Genomic DNA, 25,471 nt, shown 5'->3' with positions numbered 1-25,471 from the left:
CTTTTTGTATTGAACCTGACCACTCTACTGTCTGTATGGTATTTCTTCTTGCAACACCCTCTAAGGAAGGAAGACAATAGAAACCAATACTCAGAAAACTTTGTATCACTTGGAAGGATGTTCAGGCAGCCTAAACACCCCACACACGCTCATGCCATATTTTCTGTCAGCTGACTCCAGTTTCACAGGTACCTTCCCCAAAAGAATCTGAACCCAGACTGATGGTTTCGGCCCTCTGGGATACATCCCAGGTCACAGGCAGTCTGGAGCGGGGCATGGCACGCTAACCACTGCTCTGTCCTTCCCCACAAGCCTCTAAGTACATTTCCAAGACACCGCTTTGGGTAAACTTCATTGGACAGGATCATAAATTCTGTCTAAATAAGAATTAATGGTACTAACTATGAAGAGAACCCACAAATCTTCAATGAAACCAATGAGTATTTTGCGAGACAAATTACTATTACCGAGGCTATCGGGGAAGCCCTGAACCACAGCGAGCACGAAGCAAGGGTGCTCCCTGAAGCTATGGGAATGGTGCCAGTTTGTTTCTCCAGAAGACCTAGCCCCTTTTGAGTTTTTCAGAAAAGCCTTCAGTGGCTGTACATGGTCTTTGCTTGTTCCCGGGTCATTATTAATGACAAAAAGTAATCACTGCTCTATGACAGACAAGGAAACCAAGGTTATACGATTTGCTTTATGTTGTATAATTAACAGGAGATCAAAAAAACACCACCAACAACAAAAAACCTCAAATCAGAACCCCAATCTACCTTGCAACGCAGTGCTAGGGCCAAGTGCTCTAGCCTCCAGCATTCACCGTGCAGGAATCAGGACCAGACAGCAACAACTTCTATTCCACAACACAACATCTGGCTGCATCTTTACCTCCGTCACGGTGAACTGCAGCTCCACAAGCTTCCTCCAAGACAGGGGGAAGGAGAGAGCATGAGAAATCACTATCCCTTTCTCCTCATTGCCCTTTGCCTGAACAACCTCACTAGAGTGATGCGTGAGACACAAAAGCAATTTCTACCACTACAAATAGAATCTTCCTGGTCTGCAGTGTCCCAGTAACTTAATACACCAAAGGCCTCACCTGCTTGCTTGAAATTTTCCACAGAAATGGGGCTCTGGATCCAACCTCCCAGCTCTGTTCCCTTGTGCACAGAATTATGCAAAATGGCCTCTTCAAAATATAGATATCTGCCACCTTCGGTTACTCTGTGAAGTGAATCCCTCGATTGTACAATAATTGATGGGCAGGCTGAGAGACAGGTGATTGGCAGAGTAATTGAAGCAATGTCCCTTAGTGATGAAGGGATCATGTAGCATCTGTATTATCCTGAAGGTCTCTGCTATCCAGTCTTCTCTCTTTTGCTGTCTGGATACACCTCTTCAATGCCCAAACAATCCAAATACAAAGACAGGTGAAGAGCAAAACCCTGAAGCCTCATCACGCAGCAGGAGTGCAAGCAGCTCTCCCAGCATGGCACCCCTGGGCAGGGCTGCACTGGCATATAAACATACGTACATCCAGTAGACCTCTCTCCAAAATAATCTGTTGTACAACTATTTATACATCTAAACCAACAGAGATAAAACATGTGCATGTTCATGCATGTATATACACACAGCATACATGGTTATACAGAGCTCGGCATCACCACAAAAGAGAACTGTGCGCTCCTGTGACGCCTGAACAGATAGCTTTGAATGCGGTGCAGGATCCGACTCTCCCTAGAGGAGAGGCAGCCCTTGTTTCCAGCTGTGAGGTCTCTAGTCTGAGAACCCCCGCAGCTTTCTCACCCCAGACCACGCACACTTTGCAGGAGCCCCCAGGCTCACGCTGGATGTTGCGGCGGATTCAGAGGCACTAAAGGGCTTTCGAGCGCAGCCACCTGCCAAGTCAGCACTTGGAGATTGGCACGTCCCTTCCCCAGCAGAGATTCTGAAGCCTTCCTCCATCTACCCCTGCTGGAGGGAGCGCTGCAGAACTGAGGGTTTCTGTTACACTATTAAAAATATAAATGAAAATAGCCCCATAGCTCATCCATTTTCAGACTAGCTAATTTGTCCCCAGGACTGGCTGGAGGGGTGGGGGAGGGAACCAGCACTCTCTCTTCTGTTATAAAAATAACAAAAAGTGATGAATGGCCCTCACCGCTCAGGATGGGAAGAAGCAGCTTTTTTCAGTCTGAGATAAATTACTCCTGTCACAGCAGGTAGCATAGCGATTTACCAACAATATACCCAGGCCAGCTCCTCAGCGGCCTGGCTTTACCAGCCTCGCTTATCTCATCTCCAAAGATTTTGTCTTGTTTAAAATCAAAATGAGATCAATTGGGGAACAAGGGGCGAGGTTCGCGTCTGCTCACAGAGGCAGGCAGGCCAGCCGGGGATCCGAGGGGTGCATTTACATCACCCTGTGCTTTCTGTTAAAGCGGACGCAAGGAGCTCGTTGCAGTGCACAAAGACAATAGACTCCATCGCTCCCACCAAACCGCCTCCATATATTCCTAAGCGCCATCTATTGGCATTTCTTCCTATTAACTTTCTGCTAACCCATACACAGACAAGAAGCCTTCACTTCACAGGCAGTAACTAGAAAACTGTGACTCAGATGCAAAAGCTAAGAGCGCACAGGAGACACGCAGGCCCAGCGCTCAGTGCCGGCTTTGAAAGGGCTGGCTGAGGTTTTTTCTGATCCTCTGTGGAACACCCGTTATCTGCCAGGCATCTAACCCCACGTACAAGCTAATAGATTCATTTATGCAGGACAGGGAATTGATAGATTTAGTTTGATTTTTCTTTTCTTAAGCCTTCCTCCCCGAGCTACATTTCTCTTGTCATTAATGTGCTGATGGAGGAATAAACTTTTAACTCCGAGGATCAGACCTGTTGGACAATCTCTTCTGCTCCCCGGGAAGGGAAGGCAGCTGGGGTGGAGGGGGGCTCCCAGCTAAGGGAGGAGACTCAGCAGGTAATTTTAAGAAAACCACTGCAGCCAGACATAAGCATGCTGAGTATCATTTCCTTAGTTCTCCAGCCACTTCTTCCACGGGAGGTTTAGATATGCTTTTAACTTGTTCATTTGCAGTGTCTAACATAGAGCAGGCTGCAAAATCCCTCTTAGGAACAGAAATGCACCCGGGGGGGGAGCGAGAGGACAGACACAAATCGAGTGGGGGGAAAGGCATGAAAGAAAGAGAGATTCAGACAAATATATACGGAGAGGGAAAGCCTGGCCTTACAGGGAGAGAAATTGCAAGAAAATACAACTGACGAACTGAAAGCATCTCTTGTGATACAGTTAATGACACCCCGAAAGAGATTATTCTGGACCCCCAAGTCAGCCCTCAGTCACACCTTTGTGACTGTGCAAGCTGTGCTCGGGTGAACTTTCCTGTGGGGCTTTACCTGAACCATGAAAAGCCCGCTCTATATTCCATTTTGCATAAAAGCACAGAGAGTTTTCCCGTACTTGTGCATGCACACAGCCTCTGCTTATACACACATTCACAGAGCTTTTCTTCCATTCCCAACTTGTTTTCTTCGCATGCACAGGTACAGATGCGCGTTACGGTGACGTACGCAGAAAACACACGTAACGTTACATCTCTAGGTCTTCCTCACCTGAAAATACACTTTACAGATGAGGCATACATCTAAGGAAGATCTAGTCACGCACACGAAGTAGTTCTTATCCTCCCTCTATCCATATCCCACCATGACTCACCATGGAGGTGAAAGATCCCTAGCAGAAAAAACACTCAACATCCTTATGAAACCAGCTCTCTCCGCTTGTTCCACTTCTTTGTTCCAGTTCAACAGCTTTAAGGCCAGATGAACATGGTGCAAGCAGAGGCCAGCCAAGCTCTGATCAATAGTATTTGACAATAAAGTAACCAGCCCTTTCACTCTTCAATTTAACTTTGGGCCTTCCCATCGCTGTGCTACAGAGGGAGAGGATTCAAAACACTCTCCTGAAGGGCACAGACTGGATAGCAGCTGGCAGCGTAGTCTTGCAAATGAGAGCAGCGCTGGATTTAGCCACACAAATAAGAAAAATCCCTAGGGAGTTTGGAGTTCAGTTCTGAGTCATAGCCATAAGTCTAGGCAACTAATGCAAGGCTGAACCAAATTATTAAGAAAATAGTAATTTTGGGGCTGGGGACTGTTCCTGCACAGGAGCTGTGAGACCCAAGGGGAAAGAGAACAGCAGAACCCTGCAGACACATCAAGGAGCTAGTGGAAGGATGAGCATGTGATTTTAAATCAATTTTCTTGTCAAGACAAATCCTTCTCACCAGAGTGAAACACAACGTCCCAAGCATGAAAGTGAAGGTGTTAATTCCTGTATAAACAGGGTGTGAAATGCCACAGCATCAGATGGGGTTTCTACCCGCTTCGCTAATTATGTTCTCTGCTGGTTTGCTCTGTACGTTACATTTCGCGTTGGTGCAAACCGCAGCAGCGGGACCGAGCCCTGCTTCAGAACGTAATGCAGAATTTTTAGACTTGAGTGGAAAATTTGCCAGAGGCTGTATTGTCAGAAAGAGGAAAAAAAACCCCAAACATATGATATACCACCTTTACTATAATCAGTTATTTTTCATAGTCATAAATCCTACTTGGGGCTCATCGAGATGGACAATCAGCAGAAAGCAAAGAACAAGTGTATTGCATCAACCAGCTATTAAGTAACCCTCAAGAGATGGAGCATTTTACTGACAAAACCTTTCAGCATTTCCTCCATGCTAATTTTTTTGTGTAAATTTGACTTTTTAGCTGACCCTATATCATGAGCACACTGCTGCCGCTGCTTCGTCTTAGAGTTAGCTCACGTGCAAGGGTGCGAGCAAAACACAGCCACTACAGATTGCGTAGGTGGCTAAGCTTACGTACCGAACACCAGTAGCACTGATGGCCCCAACAGCCCCAGCTACTAATCCAAACGCCTGCTTATTTTCCCTGCGTAGGCTTTGCAGCCCTCATGAAGCTGTGCTGGCTTGATGCCAGTTTTAGCAGCACCTGGAAAGGGCAATTCTGGAAGTAGCTCAGATCTGACTGCAACGCACTGAAGTTTCTTGCATGAAGGGTTATCTGCAGGAGTGGTAGGCATGAATTCATTCCTTAATCTGCCACACTAACTTCCCCTCTAAGCAAGACCATGGCCACAGCAATCACAGGAACCAAATGAGAGCTGTGACAATCCCATCTCAGCCTTTCAGGGCCAGTTTACTATCTCCTCCTCAGCCACCACAATGAGCCTTGCCTGGGACTTTGAGAATAGAGTAGTGCTTCTGACCTTCCCCGTGTCTTCCAGGGTTAACATGCCAAGAGATGCACAAGTAAATATGCTCGTTTAGCACAATACTCTGCCTGTCACAGACCAGAGACTTTCCTCCATACTAATGCCTGCTTGAGCAAGAACAGCCTCTTAGAAAACGATCCGAACTTGATAGAAAAAGTCAGCATTCACACAGAATCCATTACAGCCCTTGGCCAGTTGTTCTAGCAGTTAATTATCCTCAGAAGGAAAAATACGTACCTTCTTGGTTTGGATTTCTCTCAGCTGAGCTCCTTACCCCTGGACTTGCTCTTGTTTTATCCCAGGAAAGTAGAAAGAAAATTAGCTTTATTGACTTACAGCAAGTTACTCTTCATTTATCCCAGGTATACACGAGGAGAATCAGCCCCACTGGAGTTACTGCTGAATTTACAATAGGTAAGTAGGTACACAATTACTTCTGGTGATTTACAACCGAGTTACCTGTTATTTATTCTAGGTATTTAAGGGTATATCCACATGGGAGCCCTAAGGAAAATTAAACCAAATTAATTTTAAAGTAGATTAGTTAAACTGTGTTAGACCATGACACAAACCCTCCTCTTCAGAATTAAAGAGGCCTTAATTCATTTTAGTTTATCTTAACTCCTTCCCTAGTGAGCAGAAACTCAGCCCAAGCGGTGGTACTAGGGAATTACAATGACCAAGCAGGAGGAAAATGAGCCCTGCTCATTTAAAAAGTGATCGTTGCTGCTTTTCACTAGGAAGAGCCTAAGCCCCACTGACCTCGGTGGTACAAAACCTCTGGCTTGCACTAGGAGTGTCCTTGCACTCAGGGCAGGTTAAAAGAGCACAGAAAGTAATCACAATCTTTATTAAATTCCTATCAGCTTGTTCCCAACACCCCTTGTCGGCCCCTTTGCTCCCCTCGCCTGCTCCAAGTGGCTGTTCCCAAGGGAGGCAGGATGGGGCTGTTACACTTTATTTACTGTGTCTCGTTAAAGTTCTCTGGTTTAGCTGCTTGATCTCTCCTCCCAGAGCTTCAGTTTTTACCAAAGGGAGCGCAGGGCTGAGGAAGTGCCAGGGGCCTGCGGAGCGACCTGCAATAACCATTTTGTTATAGTGCACGCTGCAGAGACCGCGGATGCCGGCTGGAGGCTTTGGGAGAGGAGGCTGCGAGCCTCCTGTGCCCACACTGGTTTCTGGCCGCAGGATGCGATGTCTCGGGAAGGCCCCTTGCAGAAGGGACTGTGTGAGCTACAAGGGTGCCCCAGCAACATCCGATTTGAGAATAAGCCCGTCTGACGTATGCAGATTTCCTCACGGATACCCACACTCCGTATTAAAGGCCAATGTCCCATCCCCTTGCAGGAAAGGCAGCGCCACCCTAGGGGTGAACTGAAGCGAGAGATGAGACATCTGGGAGAAGGAGCCTTCGCTTCCAGCTGAGAGTCAGAAGCAACACAGAACCAACCATGAAAAACCTCCATTCTCTTCCATTTTTCACTCTCTCGCACACCCTCTTAGTCCCTGAATCTTTCTTGGTCCATGTCTTCCTCTCACCTTCCCTTTGACTCTCACGCAATGCTTTTCTTCTGTTTCAAGCGCTCTCTATCACCTCAGCTCACACACGTTTCTCCTTGTGCAGGAGAACAAAATCTCTTCCTTTCTCCTTCACTTACTCTATTTTTCTCTTACATCCCATCTTTCCTCTGTGACCTTTTCCTTCTCACTGGTGCTCTCCCAAGCATGCCCAGGAAGACTGCTAGGGTGTGAAAAGTTGGAGGAGGTACTAACAGTTTTCAAGCAAAAATACCTAGGCCAGTTCCCAGCCATACGATCAGCCTGCCGAGATGAAGGATGAGGGAAGACAGAGAAGCGCGCACAAACCCGTCCCCCATAAAACCACAGTTACTGCCAAACAGGGAAGTAACCTTTTCCAGAATAAAAAGAGCAAAGCATTCAGCTGTCATTAGCTATATACATTTAAAGCATTTATGGATGTCTCTATCAATCACCAGGCAGGAACATGGATTTCGGAGGCATCTGGCCATTTACAGCTGACAATAAGCTTTCTCATGGCCTTTTCCTCCCTCCCTTTAACGAACCGCCACCTCACAGATGAAGGGGCTAGGTTTCCTAAGCATGTTTGCAAGCATGTACGCAGTGTGCCCAACTGGGCTGCCGGGGGCTACTGATGATGACCCTCCTGTGTGCTGCAAGAAAAGACAGAGCTCCTAATCAGAGCTGACCAGTTATGGCTCTATGGCAGCCTCATTCCCGGCTCGTGGGTTTCACACACTCACTATATTTGTTCAATCATTTTAAAGTTATGAATTCCAAATGATCAGATATTAATTAAAATATCCCTTTTGATTTCAGGGCAAGAATCCATCTGGGAGCTTGGCAGGTCTGACGAGGGAACTGACACCAAAGCAAGGGCAGACCACCCACAGCTATGCAAAAGGCCAGGGTCCAGGGATGCTTAATACAGCTGTTTGCATCAGACTGGGGTTTGGTACATACTCATACTACCCACCTGGGACAGCACTCATTAAAAAAAGACTTCAAGAAGGTTTTTTTTGGTGTGTGTTTTTTTTTTCTTTGCCCTTTACAATAACCTGCAATTGTACATTACTCACACAGTCACGTAAAGCGAAGCTCTCAGAGGCGTATGATTTCAGGGACACAGCAGTGCGATCACTGCTACAGACAGATTTGGGAAATATTTTAACAGACTATGCCAAGTTTGGTAATACACATTAATTTTTTGCTTCCGGTTCCTGGCATTACATTATTTTGAGAAACCCAGCATTCAAAAGAACAGAACAAAAATTCAGCTTCCCATCGTTGGGCCTTTGAAGAAAGTCTTGTAAATGTGACTCTAGTGTAAATGTTCAAAATTCAGTAGTTAAAAGAGGAGAGATCAATAGCAGAGGCAAGATGACCTGCATTTTAAAGGACACTGTCTAGCTAGGACAAACTTTAAAATCTAGGGACTTGTCCAGTCACAGCGCATTTAAGACCTGAATTGAAATTCAGCTCAAGCACTTGGGGTTCAAGGAACTTGCCAACCTCATACTAAGTCTAGATCACAGTTCAGGATATTTGGATACAAGACGGGTCACCATGCAGTACAGGCGCACCCTCTGTCTGCGCAGCAACTACACAAGGTATCCGGCTCTTCCAGATGCTTCCAGTGGTATAAATAACAGCATAAAACTCCACTGCCTTCCAACACCAGAGGTCTGGCTGAAACGCAACCGCTGAAGTAAAAACCTGGTGTTTCTGAAGTGCTCACCTTGATAGAACTAAAGGCCAAATGGACTAGAGAAGACCATCAGTGTTGCAAAGACCAAGAAAAAAATAGGGGGAAATTTAACAATACACAGGTCCCGGTCTGCACTGCTGAAGAGGGGTGAATTTCACCTTCAGTGAATTACAGCACAGCTGAACTGTGCTTTTTTTTTTTAATATATAACCTAATTGCAATCTAAATGCAGTAGAGCCCAGCAGAAACAGAGCAGCCTGGCAGTATCTCTTTGCATTAGCTGCTGGGTTATGAGCAAGGGAGACATTTATTGCCCCATACATTCCCGGGATAATCACTTAACTGACTCAGCCCATGCACCATACCTCCAAGATAATGGGCTAAAGCATCACTTATTAGCCCAGCTGTACCTTGTGAGCAGCTTTGAAACTGCAGAGGCAAGGAGTACACGGAGTCCTAGGTGCTGCTGCCTGCTCAGCACAGGCCGTCCAGAGGAGTAGGAGTAAAAACTCCTTGAAAGAAAGAATGTAAGGTCTGTTTTTTCAAAGACACAAATGGGATTGGCAAGGCTCAATTCCTGCTAGATTTTAATGAGACTTAAGTACTTAAGCTGCTCATGAAATCCCTACTGACAACAAACACACCATGGGTTTCCTATGTACCCAGTGGCATGGAGTTTGGAAACCAGAAAAAGCAGCAGGCTGCTCTGGCTGAATAAATACTTTCTCTTCCACCCTGCCACAGCCTGCACGCATCCAAAGAGCCTGTTGACTTCTCGAGTGCAACAGAAAGTTCCTGAGCCCCTACCAAAACTCTTGGATTTACCTTCTGCTCTGTTGCCAGCTCACCAGAGATCTGGCTGAACTATTTTCACAGAATCCCAGACTGGCGGGGGCTAGAAAGGTCCTCTGGAGCTCATCCCGCCCCACCCCCTGCTCGAGCAGGCACCCCCAGAGCAGGGGCACAGGGCCGCATCGGGGCGGGGTGTGAATGTCTCCAGGGAAGGACCCCACAGCCTCTCTGGGCAGCCTGTGCCCCTGCTCTGGCACCCTCTAACCCTCTGTCACCACTCTAACCCAATATTCCCATGAGGACAACAGTGCAGGCTCTGGAAGCACGATCCTATGGCACGGCACTGTCTGTTATTGGTGGCTGCAGATCACGTCAGTCTCCACATAAATGATAACCTAAATGCTGTTAGTTTCCCAGGGAGGAAAACGCAGGCCTAATCCTTAGCTGAATTAGTACGGCTGGGATGAAATTATGCCTTAGCCAGGTCCCAGAGGGCACCATAGACAGTCATCAGCAAGTAGCAACAAGACAGTCAACAGTGGACACAACCAAGGCAGCCGAACAGGCATCAATGCGAGCAGACTGCATCCGGAAACAGTTGCCACAGATATTATGTTAGGCACTACCTAAGTACAGAGCAAAAACTAGCCGTTGCTTGGAGGGTCTCAGTCTGTGTAGAAATGAAAGGCAAAAGAAGAAAAGACAAAACGATTCACCCAAGAGCAGACAAGAGTCAGACAGAAACACGAGAGACCAGATATCTCTCCTGTTAGTCCAGGCTCCTTTGATCACAGTAAAAACAACACATTCAAGACGTGACACACCAACATGACACAGTATTTACATCATGTAGAAACTGCTGGTATAGGGGATTATATTCTTCCCCTCATCCTAAAAGCATTTGGCATCCTCCTCCAGGACACCCTAGTCTCCAGAAAGCCTGTTCCATGTTCACTAACTCTGGAAGCCAGTCCTCCCGCTGTCCCGTGCTCCACTTGTCACACCCTGGCTGAAGGTCGTCTTTGTCTCAGTTTGGTCTCTTTCCCCAGGGTGAAGAGGATGCTCTTTGTCTGGCATTAGGAGGAATCCATTCAGCCACACTCAGACATAATTAATCCAGGCAAATATCAAGAGAAAAGGCAGACATAATTATACAGCCATGCTTGAGAATTAACCCTGTGTTAATTGATTACACAAAGCCTCCTCTGTGAGGAACATGGCTGCAGAGTTTGCTACCACCTCCACCTTTTACAGAGCTGCTGTTACAATGCCCTTCACCTTGAGAGGGGATTATGACAAGGCTTGTCTTTGTAACAAGTCTTGTTAAGAAATAGGAAATAAATGGGGGGAGATTAATCTCAAAAGTCTAATGAATATTATCAGGTTGATTCCCTAGTGAGGCTCAACAGAAGAGCTAGACACACTTCTACCGTATCACTATTAGAAGGGCAATAGTGCCTGGAGACCCCAGATTCTGCTGTGCTGGAGACTACGCAGCCTGGGACCAAAGGGCAGTCGCTGGCCCAGGTGCCTTTTGCGATGCACTGGTACAGTGCCTGAAGTCCCGATCCCAGCCGACTGCTGGCTGCAGGTAGCGCTGAGCACCAGCACTGAATCAGCCTCGTAAGCAATCTGGGCATGGAGGTGGAGCTGGTGGAGCACAGAAGGTCGCAGGTTGCTGGATCAATAGCTCAGCACAAGGCTGGACTCAAGTGCTATCAGGGATGGAACAGCCACCTCCTTAACAGAGAGGTTGAGGATTTCCAAAGGATTCAAAATATGTTTCTTATGGGGCAGATACCCAATGGGCAGACGTCGTGTGGACTCACACCCCCAGCTGTCCCAAGCAAAGTCACCTGAAGTCACAGGCCCACGATGCAGGGGCTCCCGTAAGATGGGTCTGGTCCAGCCTGCACCTGCGAAAGGTCTGTCCAGGCAGAAAACTGCACACTGAGGGGTCAGTCCCGAGGCCTGGGCAACCCTCCCATGCTACGTAAGCCCTCTGAATGAGGCTTATATTCAGAGTAGCTGGTCTTTACCTTCTATTGATTTCTAGGAGAGGGAAGGCAGCCATAACAGAGCAAAACAAGAGCACCAGTTTTCTCCCGGCTCTGCTGCAGTAACAAGCTCTCCGTGAGAGGCAGTGTCTGCTGCTGTTTCACCTGGCAGCTCTCCGTCCTGGCTCCACTCACCCCCCTAGGGCTATCTCCCAGGCCCATTACTGTCCTGGCAGATCTGATGGCTCTTCAACGAGGAAAGCTCTGTTTTGCCACCAGAATTGTTTATTTTCTCCAGAAGCTGCGCGATAAATCAACCTGACACATCTGAGCCGCCATGAAGCTTCCTCAGCTGTAAGAAGTGTTGTGCAAGGTTTTGTCTGCGCTGCTTGGTACATTCTCAACGTTTAACTTCTATTTGCAGTAGCGACTTGAGCAAGCTGAGATTGATGAGGGTGGCAATGCTAACATCACCCGCCTTCTCCCCATTCCCTTAAAGCTGGGAAATCCATCCTGTCTGTGCTGTTACAGCCCTTCACAGTACTTCCAGGATCACACCAGAAGCATACCCAATGCAAGATATGTGTTTTAACTGTAAAATCCTAATTACAATTCTCAGAGCACAGCCACCCCAGTGCCCCCAGGGAGCTCTGGGCAGCGTTCCCAGCTGACGCAGGTCAATGCAGGACTGCAGGGAAACCGCTCTGGCACCGGAGAGAAATCCAGACCACTGAAACTACAGCTTCTTTGTTCTTACTTCGGAGAAGAGCAACAAGGTGACTGCTCACGTCCCGCGTGTAGATAAACAGCGGAGAATTTCTAAAGGGGATCACACCAGAACATAAAGGCTGTCCAAGCTTTGCACGCCGCCACCACACTGAGTTACAGCTACAAATACTTCCATACTTGTTGGACTTTCTGCCTTTAGAACACAGAAGAGTGAGATAAGTTAAACCAGCAACCTGAACTTAAACCACCCTAAATATGTCCCAAGAACACAAAGAGCCTAATCCATGTTTCGGGACCCCAGGTGCTGTTCTGATGCAAGTACTCATAACAACCAAAAGGTTGTTGTATCACCCTCATGCCTTGCTCAGAGATGCCAAGCTCGCACCAGACTTACTCTAACAGACACTTGTGCAAATTTTAAGATCTGGGACAGGTGCAAGGTGGAAGCATGTCCTGGTATAGGCGTTAGTACCTATATGGTTCCCCCCATGATTTTAAAAAATGATGTATTTTCTCAGTAAATCAGCAGCTCTGAGTTTGCACAATCCCTTAATCCCTGGGTGGAAGATCCCCATTATCTGTCCAGTACAAGGCACATTATTAACGGATTACGTTTGCAGCAGGTAAAGGTCATTTTTAATGCTTTTAATGATTTAAAAATGGATTTTCCTTTCAGATTTACTATTTTCAAGAAGCTTGGCTGTGAAAACCCTACCCAGTAAGTAATACGCATTACTCATTCAGCTTTCCAAAACAGAGCTCAGAAGGGATGAATTGTAATGTATCGTTGCACAGTTGAGACTTAGAAGCCAGCCTGGGCAGAAAATACAGGCCAGATTTTCAGAGAACCTCCAAAATTACAAACTTACCTTTAAAGAGCAAGTTTATACGCATTTGCTGTCCTCCAAGTACGTAACAACTGGCTTTGGATGGACAAATACCATCTTTGGCTGCACAAATATCACAGAGCATCGCTTATTCGGTCTCCTCTGCATAAAATTGGCTGGAAAGTACAAACACGTTTCTGCCCAGCCTTGTGATTTGATTACATGACGTTTGTTCACGCTGTGGGCAGGAAAATACTTCCTAAGCCTCCCTACGAGTAGATATCCTCAAAATCTGACCCACACACAAAGTTTACCGAGAGGGTCTCCCTCGAAGTGTGGTTTCATTCTGCCAACACAAGAATTTACACTGACCAAAGCAATCCAGGAATTCTTCCCCAGCTCCTTCCTATTTTCACCGTCTCTGTTCTCTATTTCAGGACCGCTGCATGGCACAGGCTTCTCCCAGCAACTCAGAATGGCAGGACAGGAAAAATGACAGGAACCAGTTCAGGTTGAAATGATCTGCTCCTGTCAGTGCTGTTTCTGAACTTGTCACCTCGAGAGGCAACACCCTGCGGGTCCAGCGCACTCAGTGAAAGCAGCCTGGAAGACAGAGGAGAGCTCCGCAAGGCAGCGGCAGAGGGTCTTATGATAGTTCTGGTGAGGTGGCGCCCGGGGACCAAACAGGTCTGGCTGGCCACAGGTCCCCTTACCCTTCAGGACACACATCACAGCAGCACACTGCAGCACGGCAGGTGCTCCAAGGCATCTGAAGTCCCTGGGAGTCAACAGGTAGCTCTTGTGCCGACCTCGGAGGCGCCTGGCCCTTCCCTCCCGGAGCTGCCCCCCGCCAGTGACCGCTCTGGCTTTGAAGATTCCCTCAAGAGCAGAGATGACGAACAGCAGCTCTTCATCAACAGTCACTGAGATGAAATGACTCATTACCAAGTATGATTCTTTTCAGGTTCTCACACGAGCCGTTAAATTGGAAGCACTGAAGCACTTTGTATGCTATTTGATTTCTGTTTTCTTTCTTTAATGTTATTATTTAAACTTTAAGCCCAGCTACAAGGTAGTTCCAAATAAAGGGAGGAGACAATCACAGCTTTATTGTCAGGCTCCACACAGCTCCCCCAAATTACATTTGTTCTTTCAAGTGTCCCCAGTCTTTTTTCCTGTGTTGTGTGGTATCCCTGCCTCTCCATTTTGATAACAGGAACTGCATCGGTGATGAGGAACCCTTCTGCTCCCCATTAATGATGAGAAGTCAGAGAGGCATTAGATGTGCAGCCAGAGTGACCCAGCTCTCGATGACAAGAACCACCACGTACTTGTTTAGACTTACAGCATCGCACCTCACTTTGTCTCCTATCACACCCACGCAGCAAAAAGATCTCGGCAGGGGCTTTATGCCTTCTAAGATACAGCATTTCCCTCTTCCCAAAGAGGCTAAGCTTGATAGGCCAGAACATCAGAGCCAATCATGGCATGCACCCCCCAAAATCTTGCAAGAAAAACCATGTTCTGTCCCGAGACCCCAGCTAGGGTCAGAGCAAGCTCAGCCTCTCAGGATGCACGGGCTAGAAAAGTATCGCTTATTCATATGGTTGCGTGCACAGACCTTTATGCAACTACAAATACGTGTCATTTTAGGAAGTCACACTAATGCAACACACTGCCGGAGAAAAAGCCTCAGGGACATAGCAGGTGTCTCCATTAAACCAAAAATAAAGCATCAGTTCCTCAGTGGGGCAGGGCTCTCATTCTCCCCGTACCATTTACCCTCTGGTTAGATTGCAGTAGTCACAGCATCATACCATCTTCCCACTCGGGGAAGAGAACAGCAGGTTGCAGCAGTCCCTAGCTGTTCTGCAAGGTCTTGTCTGTCCTAAAGAATCAACTTGTCTTATCTGACCAAAGGCAAAACTCTTTGGCCAGAAGCCAGCCTCCAACGCAAAGCCAGAATAATCCATCGGAAGGGGTGGTAATACGCCCGAGGAGCTGACATCAGCATCTGGCCCAGGCCGCTCAGCAGCGATTCGGCACACGGTGATTTTATGAACGTGGCATTTTATCTCAGCAATCACATCAGCCTCATGCTCAGACATTTCGTCTGTGAGCCTGAGTCTCCAGAAGCACAGCATCTTGGGATATGTTATGGGGTTGGTACGAGAGCAGTTGGAGGATTTTCACTCCAAAACAAATGCAAGCTGTTTAGGGCTCCTCAACAGATGATGCTTAAAGTTGTCTGTGCCGCCTAGCATCTTTCTCTGCAAATCACCTATTGCAAGGATGCGCGTGTGCAAACATGCACGTATACATCACATACAGACGTTTGCCCACAGAGCAGAGTGGATGTTCTAAGAGCTTGTCAAGATCTGAGGATCTGTGTAACCACGTAGGTGTAGTGGTGTAAACAGCTAGCACATGACAGCTGTCATTGTGATCAACACTGAGAACAGGAGACAGACCTTCACAGCCAGAGGCATGAGTTGGTACTCATCGCGCACAGCCACACACAAACTCAGATTCAGAGCCGATCAGGCCAGAAAGCTGCCGAGGCAAGCTACGCTGGTGATCACACGTGCACTGCGTTGGCATGGGGTTTTCTACAGCTTCTACACTGGAGGTTTGCACTAGCACAGGGAGCGGAGAAGTTCAGGGTCTGGCCTGAAGCCCACATTGGGCTGGAGCTGAAGCCCACAGCAGCAGAGAGCTGTTGCACAGGCTGCCCCGCAAGTCCATTGCCAAACAAGCCCCAGGTTTTTTGAGCTTGCACCCAGCTCTTCGCAAGACTCTGATGCTGACCTTAACAACGGGAAGTTCACGTCGAGTGCAGTGCAGTTCCATTGCTTGCTGTCCAGCCTCTCCCAGCTTGAGCAGGTATGCTGAGCATGGTGTATGTTTTCTGTGTTTCTGTATCCATTAATGAGTTGGGCAGAAGGCTGAAGGCTGGCTCTGCTAGGATCAGTCTGAGGAAGAGCTGGTAATACTGCAGGTACAAAGGCAGTGTTACAGATCCTCATCTGGCATGAGCTAACGTGTCTTAAACGAGCGACTGACTCCAATCTTAATTCTTGGGAGCCTGGCCGAGCACGGTACAAGATCCGAGTTTTGTAGAACTCAAGACAGAGTTTAATTAAGACTGCATTTTGCCCAAGTTCACACCCAGACATAGTCATATCACAGGAGAAACACACCATTGCCAAGCTATAAGATTTTCTTACCCCCCAGAAAAGAAGCTTCCTGATTTAGTGATCCTTAAAGGAAAGGGAAAGTAACCTTGGAGTGGCAGGGGATGAATTGGAATACCAGCATCCACAGCCCGAGCACAGGATCATTAGTCATTGTTTTTCCCTCTGATTTCCCCAAGCTATTTTGTTTGTATATATCAAAACATGACTGATTACATCTAGAAAAGCAAAGATTCTGATCAACTTTCCCAACATAAACTACAATTAATAGCCAGAGTGTTACTTTAAGGCAGCTGTTTCTAAAGATTCTTTCAAGTATTATTTGAATGGCCTGCAATAAAGGAGGGCCCGACCCTGCACGGATATTGTCTGCCCTTGGCTCCTGGGGACAGCAGGCAGGAATCCAAGGTGTTCACAGCACCTTGTGGAATGAGCCCAGAAAAACATCGTTGGACTTGGTCAGGCAGCGCGGCAACTTCCCTTCTGCTGCTGGGCTGACGCACGCAGCACCATACGCTGCTGCACTCCGAGTGCCTTCTCAGGGGTTTGCCAGAGTATTTTATACTAGCGCTGGGGTACTTCCTAATGCACCTGCATCTCGGCTGATCCCTCTCTCTACAGAGCAACACAGACAAACCAGCCCAGGATCAGGCCCATAACAGCTGAGTGTGCTTAACACAATCACTGTGTTACCAATAAGTTTAGCCATTAATTCAAAATACTTCATAAAAGCTTTGATAAGTGCTTTGGGATAGGGGAACTTCAAAACATCACGGAGAAGTCACATCACACTATTCACTTATCGTTTTCTATTATTCATAACAAAATCATCTGGTATCGGATGTAGCTGTGCGCCTTTTAAATGGAAAGTGTTTTAAAGCAAGTAAACCCTTCCATTTGTAATTTTTCAAATGGTACATAAAAATATAATGCATCAACTCTGCACAACTGTTCTACGGACTATTATGCACTTTAAACTACCCCTGAGATGAGGCATAATTTAAACAAAAAGAGCTTTTAAAAATAAAGTCATTTCGCATCTAGATAGCATCTTCTTGCTCTCCCTGTGCTTCGCAAACTCAAATAACTTCCTATAATATTCCTTTGGATTGCCAAGTAAATTTAGAAGAGTCTTTAATGACCACCAGACACTGAAGCGCTGGGACTGTCTGACAAGTGCAGCACAGCCCATCAGGAAGAGAGTGTTTAAAGTTCTCCGTTCCCACTCAGCGACAGCCACGCACAGAGGCCTGGCCAAGGCTCTCCACTAAAGCTGGTCCCAGCCAGGGCTGAACGTTTCTATGTCCATGGTGCCTGTAACTAGAAATTCAGCCACAGGATGCAGAAGAAAGAAGAAAGGCCACTAATAATGCTGCTCAGAACCATTATCTGTTCCTAATGAACGTGTCAGGGTGGTAGGTTCCGCAGATAGGTCCTAAAGGACATTTGTGAATAATGCATGGTGGCTTCTGTCTGTCCCAACTAGCTCAGGGCATTACGCATAGCAATTATTAAGCAGTTTGCTGTAACAATTTAAGTTATAATGGTAAATAAACATTAGCAATGTTACAGGCCAGATCAGAGAGTCATTTATTTACATTTATTTACGCCTAACTGCAGATTTTGGCCTTCTAAGTTTATTTACAATGTCAACTGTGTCCTGAAATGAACGAAGCCACTCATTTCTGTCGGCACCTTCTATATCCTGAATCCATTACTCGAGTCAGACAGCAGGAGTCAAAAACCATCACGTTTCCTGGCAATCGAGAAGTTACATAACAAATTTGTTTATCCCCAACTCCTACGTTTGGCAAACAACCATTGCTTTGTAGATGCCGGGCAATAAGGTTACAGGATAAAGAGAGGCACCCGTGTGCAGTGACAGATGTTACCACAACTGAACAGGACTGAACCACGTTGCCTCTGACAATGGGACCTCCTCCTGCTTTCGGATATGCCACTGTACATACTTCATTTCTTTGCTTTGAAGCTGTGAGATAGGGCTTCTCTGGGCAGGCAAGGGTCCGACTCCTCCGGCGAGGCTGCCCAGGACGGCGCACCGGACACTGCCATGCCAGAGCCACAACTCAGCTTTCTCACGTTTCACTTTCAGGATCTGAGGAATTTCAGCTGGCTGGGCACAGCTGTGGACTCACCGCCTATTTCACCTGACCTGATTACTCCTTTTTTCCATATTGCTGTTGCTGCAGAGCACAAGAGGAAGAAATCAAGTCATTTAGGTTCTGGTTTCTCTGCAGCCCCCTCCCAACCCTGGCATAGGAACAGGCATCTCCAGTGGGCCTTACTAAATATAAGAATCTACACTGGACAAAAGGAGATCTCCCATCTCCTGTTGTGGCTTCCTGCAACATTTTGATGGCCCTTTTCACCAAGAATTACAGCTGCCCCTTAAGTTAGAGCCTCAGATCTGGCTATAGAAGACTTCCTGGTGAGACAAAGGACATTAAAGACAGGTAAACATCCTCATGTTTCTCTGAACAGCACAGCCTGAGAGAGGCAGGAGTCAGCTGATCATTGCTGGTCGGTAAAAGCCTGTGTGACACAGAAATAAAGGGGAAAACAGGAGTTGTCTCGACAATATTGCACTTGGAGATGCAAAGTGCTCCCAGCAGTCCTCCCCCCATCCCACCCGTGCCATATGAAGAGAAATAAAGCAGGATGCATCTCCGTTCATCCAGGGAAGGCAGACAGGCACAGCACAAAGAGGTTTCTCAAAATGATCCCTTCTGTTTGGAGAGTAGCCTTAAAGATATTTTTCTAACCCAGGGATAGCGAACAAATCTGTATTTGTATGTTGCTGAGCCAGAGAACCAACCCTAGACGCTATCTATAACAAGTGCTGCCAAACAACATTCAAAGCCTATCAGTTCCTGCAGCCAAGATGTGCTGGCTGGGTCCACCATGTCATAACCAGGCCCATCTGAATTGGCTTGAATAACTCTCTTGATAGACAAGAGCAGGAGAAGGAAAAGGAGAAACTGCCCCATAGTTTGGCCCGAAGCAGCAATGGATCTACAGCCTCATTATGCAAAATGCAAGCAGAGAAAAATTAAGTCAAAAGGGGAAGAAAATTGGTTTTGTTTGTGTCAGCATCATTCGACAAAAGCAGCTTTTTCCTTCCCTGCAGCAGTCATTTTGTTGTTGAGCTGTGTTTTGTCTCTTCCCCTGACTCCCCCTGCGTTTCGCTTTGGATTAACGCTTGGAAAAGAAAGTTCAGCCAGCATCCTTCAGCCTCACAGCGCCCCATTCACAAATTTTATTGCTCCCTAGGACAGTTTGTGGGCCACCTAATGAGAATGAAGCCTTGCTCTGCTGTGCGCTCCACAAAAGCCTTCTTCCCCAGGCTTTTTCCCCTCCTGGTTTTCAGGGGAAGACACTCTGTGGGACTGGAAGGTTTGTTGTGCTGTTGATGTTTAGAGGACAATGAACACAGGAAACTGAAGGGGAATACCCTTTGCTGATTAGATTTGACCGCTCAACTAACAGTCCATGTTGTCTTTTCAGAGCTGGATCTGATCTGCTCAGGCTATTCTTTCGGGGGTTCGGAAAGAAGGAAGAAAACCCCTGTTTTCAGCAGCAGGTTTTCCCAATTGCTTAAACACTCACCTGAATCACTCACTCTTCTTTTGCATCTCCAAAACATCCACATCATCTGGATGCTTAGCAAGAGATTTTATCACCACCATACCACATTCCAGCTACCTGAACAGAACACCAGGCTGCATGAGAAATCCTTCAGAGTAGTTTAGATTAGTGAAGACCAGAATTAATTGAACTGTAGAGAGCTATATTTAGATGAGATACGGATATGTCTGGAATAGGTCCCATGACCAGTGCAGGTCTGCCGAACACATCCCACCTGCGATATTAGCTTTGTACTCCCAGGTGGAGACTTTTTAGATCCTATGCTGCATTTTAGCTGGCATTTTCCTGCTTAGTACTTCCCTGCCTGCCAGGCAAAGCTGCTGAGGACTGGCCACTGAAAGGACCCTCAACAAGGACTACCATCAGTATTAAGCAGTTGACAATTGAAATATCTTTTCCCTATACCTCAGGTTTTGTTGACATCTTTTTTGCTAGACTCCCTTGCAAGTTTCTCTTCCCAGTTGCCATTTGACCTTCACAGACCCTTCAGCCCTGCTTCCACTACATTGTACTTTGCAACAACCAGTACTGGGCAATAATGGAACACCTCAAACTCTATCACATGGTGTGTGTCTGTTCGGTGCAGTATGAGGTACTCGTACAATACCACCGCTCTGCTGACACCTGGGTATTTTAAATTGGTTTTATGCTCAGGCAGATATAAGTTGGGCAGAAATCTGGTCTCCATCTTATGCTGGTGAAACTGAAAGAGACATTTCACATATAAATGCAAGAAAACTTACTATGGATTTTTCTTTCCTATAGAAAGATACACTAGCCATTTTCCTATAGAAAGATACACTAGTAGTCTTCCTTTATTTTTCTTACTTGGTAATAGATGGACAGCCTGCAGAGAGTTACTCTATCCTTACTTTGCTTGACACAAACTGACTTAAACCAGAGCTATTTTTAGAGGATGTCCTAAAAAGTACTGGTTTCTGCAGCATCAGCTCACTCGCTGTTGCACTGATTTGATCAGTTTAGCCCTCTGGTTCAGAAAACCCCATCCAGTCTATGTAGTGTTAATGCTTTTCCTCATGGCCCAATACTAGTAGTCCCCGCACTTTCAGGAATTTATCAACAACCCAGTATTGCCTTTTTGCTCCTCTGCTGCTTGCTACTCTCTCTCTTTACAGCCGCTTTCATCCCATTTCTCTGCCAGCTGTGATCCTCTCCCCAGATGAAAAACAGGAGAATGAACTTGCTGCCCATAAGACTGTTGGGCTTCCCCATTAGATACCTTTGAATGTGACTTCCATCTTCACACACTTAACGCCCACCATAAGTAAAGCTTAATGACCTGCTGCAGTTGCGTTAATACACTTCCCGGCTTGGTGTGCGTCAACTTTCAGAATAATGCATGGGATTGGCATAGGAGGTATAATCCTAGCACAGCGTGTGATTAACAACTGTTATCACTGCTATGAAAACAGGAACTTTGGTGAGTAATTACCGAGCTAATAGAGACACTGGGTGCCTCAGCAGGAGAAGATAAAGTGCTACCCTGGCACTTTGAAAGTAGAAGCCTGTCCAAAAGCAGCACACGGCCGGGGCCCTGGACCCAGCAGGAAGCACACAGAGGCAGGGCTGACACGTGGGTCTGCCCAGACCCCCAACGGAGACCCACTTCTTTGCAACAGCTGACCCTCCAGTTAACGCCTGGTCACACAGCTATGGTTCAGCTAGGTAGTGATGGTTAGTGTTGTACCCACTGATAGCTCAGTAACATCAGTGGAGTGCAGCGCTCAGCCTAAAGCTCATCTCTAGTCTTAGTTTGGCTTAGCCTTTCCTGGCTGATCCTCCACAGCCCCAGCCTTTGCTGTCTCCATCCCCCAGAGGGTCATTCCAGCCTTTCACGTCCTGTACGGAGCCGTTGTTTCAAACCCTTCTGTTCTAGCCAATTTCAATGAAGATTTAGTGATTTGTATCAGCTGAAGTCTAGCCCCAAGACTCAGACCACTGCTAATCACAAATCTCTTCGCAGGATTAGCCATGTCTGCCCAAATATGAGACACTTCTACTGACGAGCCCCTGAGCATTAAAGGTAAGGCTGCAGTTCGGGAAGGGGCACTCACAGATCTCATTTACAGGGCTGTGCTGTGAAACCTTCCACACCCCTTCCATCACTCTATGATTATATGATTTAATTGCCTAAAATGGCAATAGGTTGAAGCACAAGGAAAATGGAAAACTAGAATAAGATACATACAAACCCACACAGAGGAAAAGAGAGCCTCTGGGTTGGGGGGCGGGGGAGAAATCAATAATTGCCATGTCAGTATGATCCTTTCTCTAAGAAAGAGTGTTCCGTGACCTTAATGTCACTTAAAAATGTATGTGTACTGCCTCTGTCACTGATTCAATGTTCAAAAGCTTGAAATCTTGTTTTCTTTCTGTGTTTAAGTCCTGAGAGAGGAAGGACAGATTGAGCTACTCCTTACCCTGACCATGGTACGTAATTTATCAAAAATAATGACTCGTTTTTCCTTACAACTGCTTTGAAGGTTCTCTATATCATGTCGCTATGAACAGAGACACCATTTTTAAAAACAACATTGATGAGATTCATACCAAGATGCAAAAATCAAAGCCTAAATCAAACTGAAATTATCACATAACTTTTTGCTGGCAGTGGTGGTGGTGGTGACACAGTTGTGGTTGGGTTTGGTTTGGGGGGGGTGGTGTCAGGGGTGAGGGCTGGGGATTATTTTGCAAGTGATTTGGATTAGTTACTGTGTTGGTCAGGCTCTTTTTTAAATTTTTTTTTTCTTGTTGTGTGTCAGCCTCTAAGAGCCACTTTGATTATTGTTTGTTTTGGAGGGGAGGGGTAAAGCTGGATGATTGCATTTGCATTTCTTGCCCTGCAAGGAAACGTCTCATTGCAAAGACAGAAACCTCCATCTGCATCCCCAGATTCATACCGGCATAACAAAGATCACATCCTACCCAGATTTTTCAAAGGTAATAAAGATGCCTGCCAAACATCCTGAGATCAGACCATGCTATTCCCTGCAACACTGACAGCTAAAAATATTCCAGCAGCAAATTTTTACTTTTTACTGTAAAGCTGAAGGAAAAATATTCAATCTCCTCTTGTGCCTTTCTTTTAATAAATAAAAATGTCAAAAGAGAGATCTCCCAGAACCTAGGCGCTTACCCATTTTAAATCTTGACATAAAACTTTCCTGCCCCTACCTCTGCCTCCTGTGACAAGCTGGTGTAGGATGCGACGTGTGTGACTTTCAGGAAATGAACAGTTGTCTGCCTTCTCCAGGAGATTATTTTAAGCATATTCATTACAAATGAAACACTGAATCCTCTTTCATTAGAGAAACCAGATGCTAAACAGATCAAGAACAAGAGAGCTAGGGAAAGTGATATACTGTAAATATCTTAAACCAACTAACTAAAGCAGATTAAGATTACGTGCTGTTTTTAAAGGTGCAGATCAGGCTGGTAAAACTAATTTATTAAGCTATCAACAGTATGCACTGGGCAACATAAGCATTGCTGCAAACTGTTTTCTGCCCTCCCAGGTGAAAGCTCCAAGGGACCCTGGCGTTGTAGCATCGGCTTATTTAGGGAGGATGTGGATACAGCTGAGGGGGAGACCAAAGACAGACGTTCCGGGAGGTTACAAGAGCCTGCTGTGAAAATCAAGTACCACAAGTTACAAAACCATCCTCCATCATAGGGAGCCCTACAAAGGGTGCAAATCCCAATGAAATCGTGTATTGGAAGTTGGATAGAAAGCCTTGGGTTTTTTAGTCTGTCACGTTCACACCTTAAAATGGGTTTATCACTAAGAACTTCTTTCTCATTTTAAGTTTTCTAATATTTTTTCCTCCTAAGAAAAAAAAAATCAGTTATTTCCAAAGACATTAAAACAAATCAAACTTAAGTTAGTTCAAAATTACAAGTACCTTAAACCTTTCCCCCAGAATTCAGCTAAGGGAGAGGGCATGCTAATGGATGGGCGAACAGCTCGGGTGGGGGACAGGCTTCTGAACTCCACCACACTCACTGAGTGGCTCTGGGCACATTTCAATTAATTCCTTTGCTTCAAGGTCTGCAATCTTGGAAGGGATTAATGCAGCTTCTTTTTTTTTTTTTTTAGAGCATTTGAAATCCTTAGATGAGAAGAGTCATGTAACAGCACTGCATTATGATGGGTCAGTTTTTCATCCTTTAGACTGCTGCGAACAGCGAAAGCATGGCATGACGTGTTAGTTTTCCCTTTTGACCCACTTCTGGAGAACTGTTTCCGAAGCTGCTATCGCTTGAGGTGTCTCTTTTCACCATTTCAGCCTTTTTAACGCTTGACCTGACCATCCTTCTTGTTTCTACTACTGCAATTATCCTAAAAAAAGAACAAAAAAAGCTTATGCAATCAAGGCATCTTTTACCTTCTCCTGAGCTTGTACAACAATTAAGTGGCAGCAACAACAAACAAGCAGAAGCTGCTCTCCTCACTTGTGTGACTTTCTGCACCTTGGTTCCCGTTCGATCAGCATGTCCAGGCCTTCCCCTGCTCCAACACGAGTCTTCTGCTTCCCTTGCACTCACAAAATGCACAGCCTGTTCAATAAACTCAACTCAGCCTGTAGATGCCAGCTGTATATTAACCACACTCAGTTTACGGTATCTCTAACACCACTGAAGATTTGCTTTCCCTTAACTGGCCACTTTATCTCCCGGCTTGAACAGCGCTATTCGAAATGCACTGATTGCGTTACTGCACTTGTAATACACAACTGGACAATTTAAACCTGTCTCTTCGATGTGTAATGCTATGATACCTCCTGAACTTTGTAGAATGCACGAGAGTATGACATGTTGCCCTCCAGTTGTACGATAACACAAAACACCCTGTTTTTACATTTATTTCAAACAGCTGCTGAATTGTAGAGGCAACACTATTTATGAAAGCAATGCAAGAAGGTGAAATAATTTAACTCTCTGTCTTTTGAAGCAGTGGGGGTGGGTTCCTGCCCCCCTCAACATCTAGACTGTTCCTGCAGACTGCAACATATTCTGTTGTTTCTGTCAAGTTTTGGCCAAACCTCTTGATTCCGCCCTCCCCCCACTAAAAGCAATTCTCCCTCCTTCCTATTTTTTCTCCTCTTTTCTTTTACATCATTTGCTGAAGGAAAGGCACATTATCAGTAACAGGGATTGCACATGATGTAATCTGATTGATAGGCTGTAATAAATTATATTATAATGCAACCAGCGGCTCTGATAAGGCAATCTGATACATCAGAAGTGCAAGAAAGAGGAGGAAATATCTGCAGAAAATGTTTGTAGCTTTTGGCTACATTGCTGTTTCCTTCCATGCATCTAGCGCAGAGACCGTGGCAGTGAACTGAGGTACAAGGCTACTTACATTCAAAGGATACACACATCAGTCGTGTGTTCTGAGGAAGCTAAAGTGATATTTTTAATAGGCCCATCACCATTAAAGCTCATGGTGAATGGAGGCTGGAGGGCTTTTAAAGCTTGGTGAGGGACTGCGCTGCTCTCCAGCGTTAGGATGGCAAGTGTTGGCTTAGGCTGGGGGGGCTGCCATGGCTGCAGGGGATGGGGCTGTGCTGGGGTCACCCCCTTGGAAGAGCAGCCCCCGGAAGGAGCTCCCTGACCAGCAAGCAGACTGTCAAAGGGTCCTCTTTCAGCAGGGTGTCAGGAATAATAAACTGCTTTCA

At 46.2% G+C, this 25,471-nt stretch overlaps 1 long non-coding RNA gene across 1 annotated transcript in view; it reads right to left on the bottom strand.

Annotated features, from left to right (window-relative positions):
• Positions 1 to 25,471, bottom strand: part of LOC142066805 (uncharacterized) — a 159,183-nt gene that overhangs the window by 99,940 nt on the left and 33,772 nt on the right. The gene's annotated exons all lie outside the window — the stretch shown is intronic.

Source organism: Phalacrocorax aristotelis, chromosome 20, assembly GCF_949628215.1.
Source record: "Phalacrocorax aristotelis chromosome 20, bGulAri2.1, whole genome shotgun sequence".
In the NCBI taxonomy this organism is placed as follows: Eukaryota; Metazoa; Chordata; class Aves; order Suliformes; family Phalacrocoracidae; genus Phalacrocorax; species Phalacrocorax aristotelis.
This window is presented reverse-complemented; position numbering and strand designations above follow the sequence as displayed.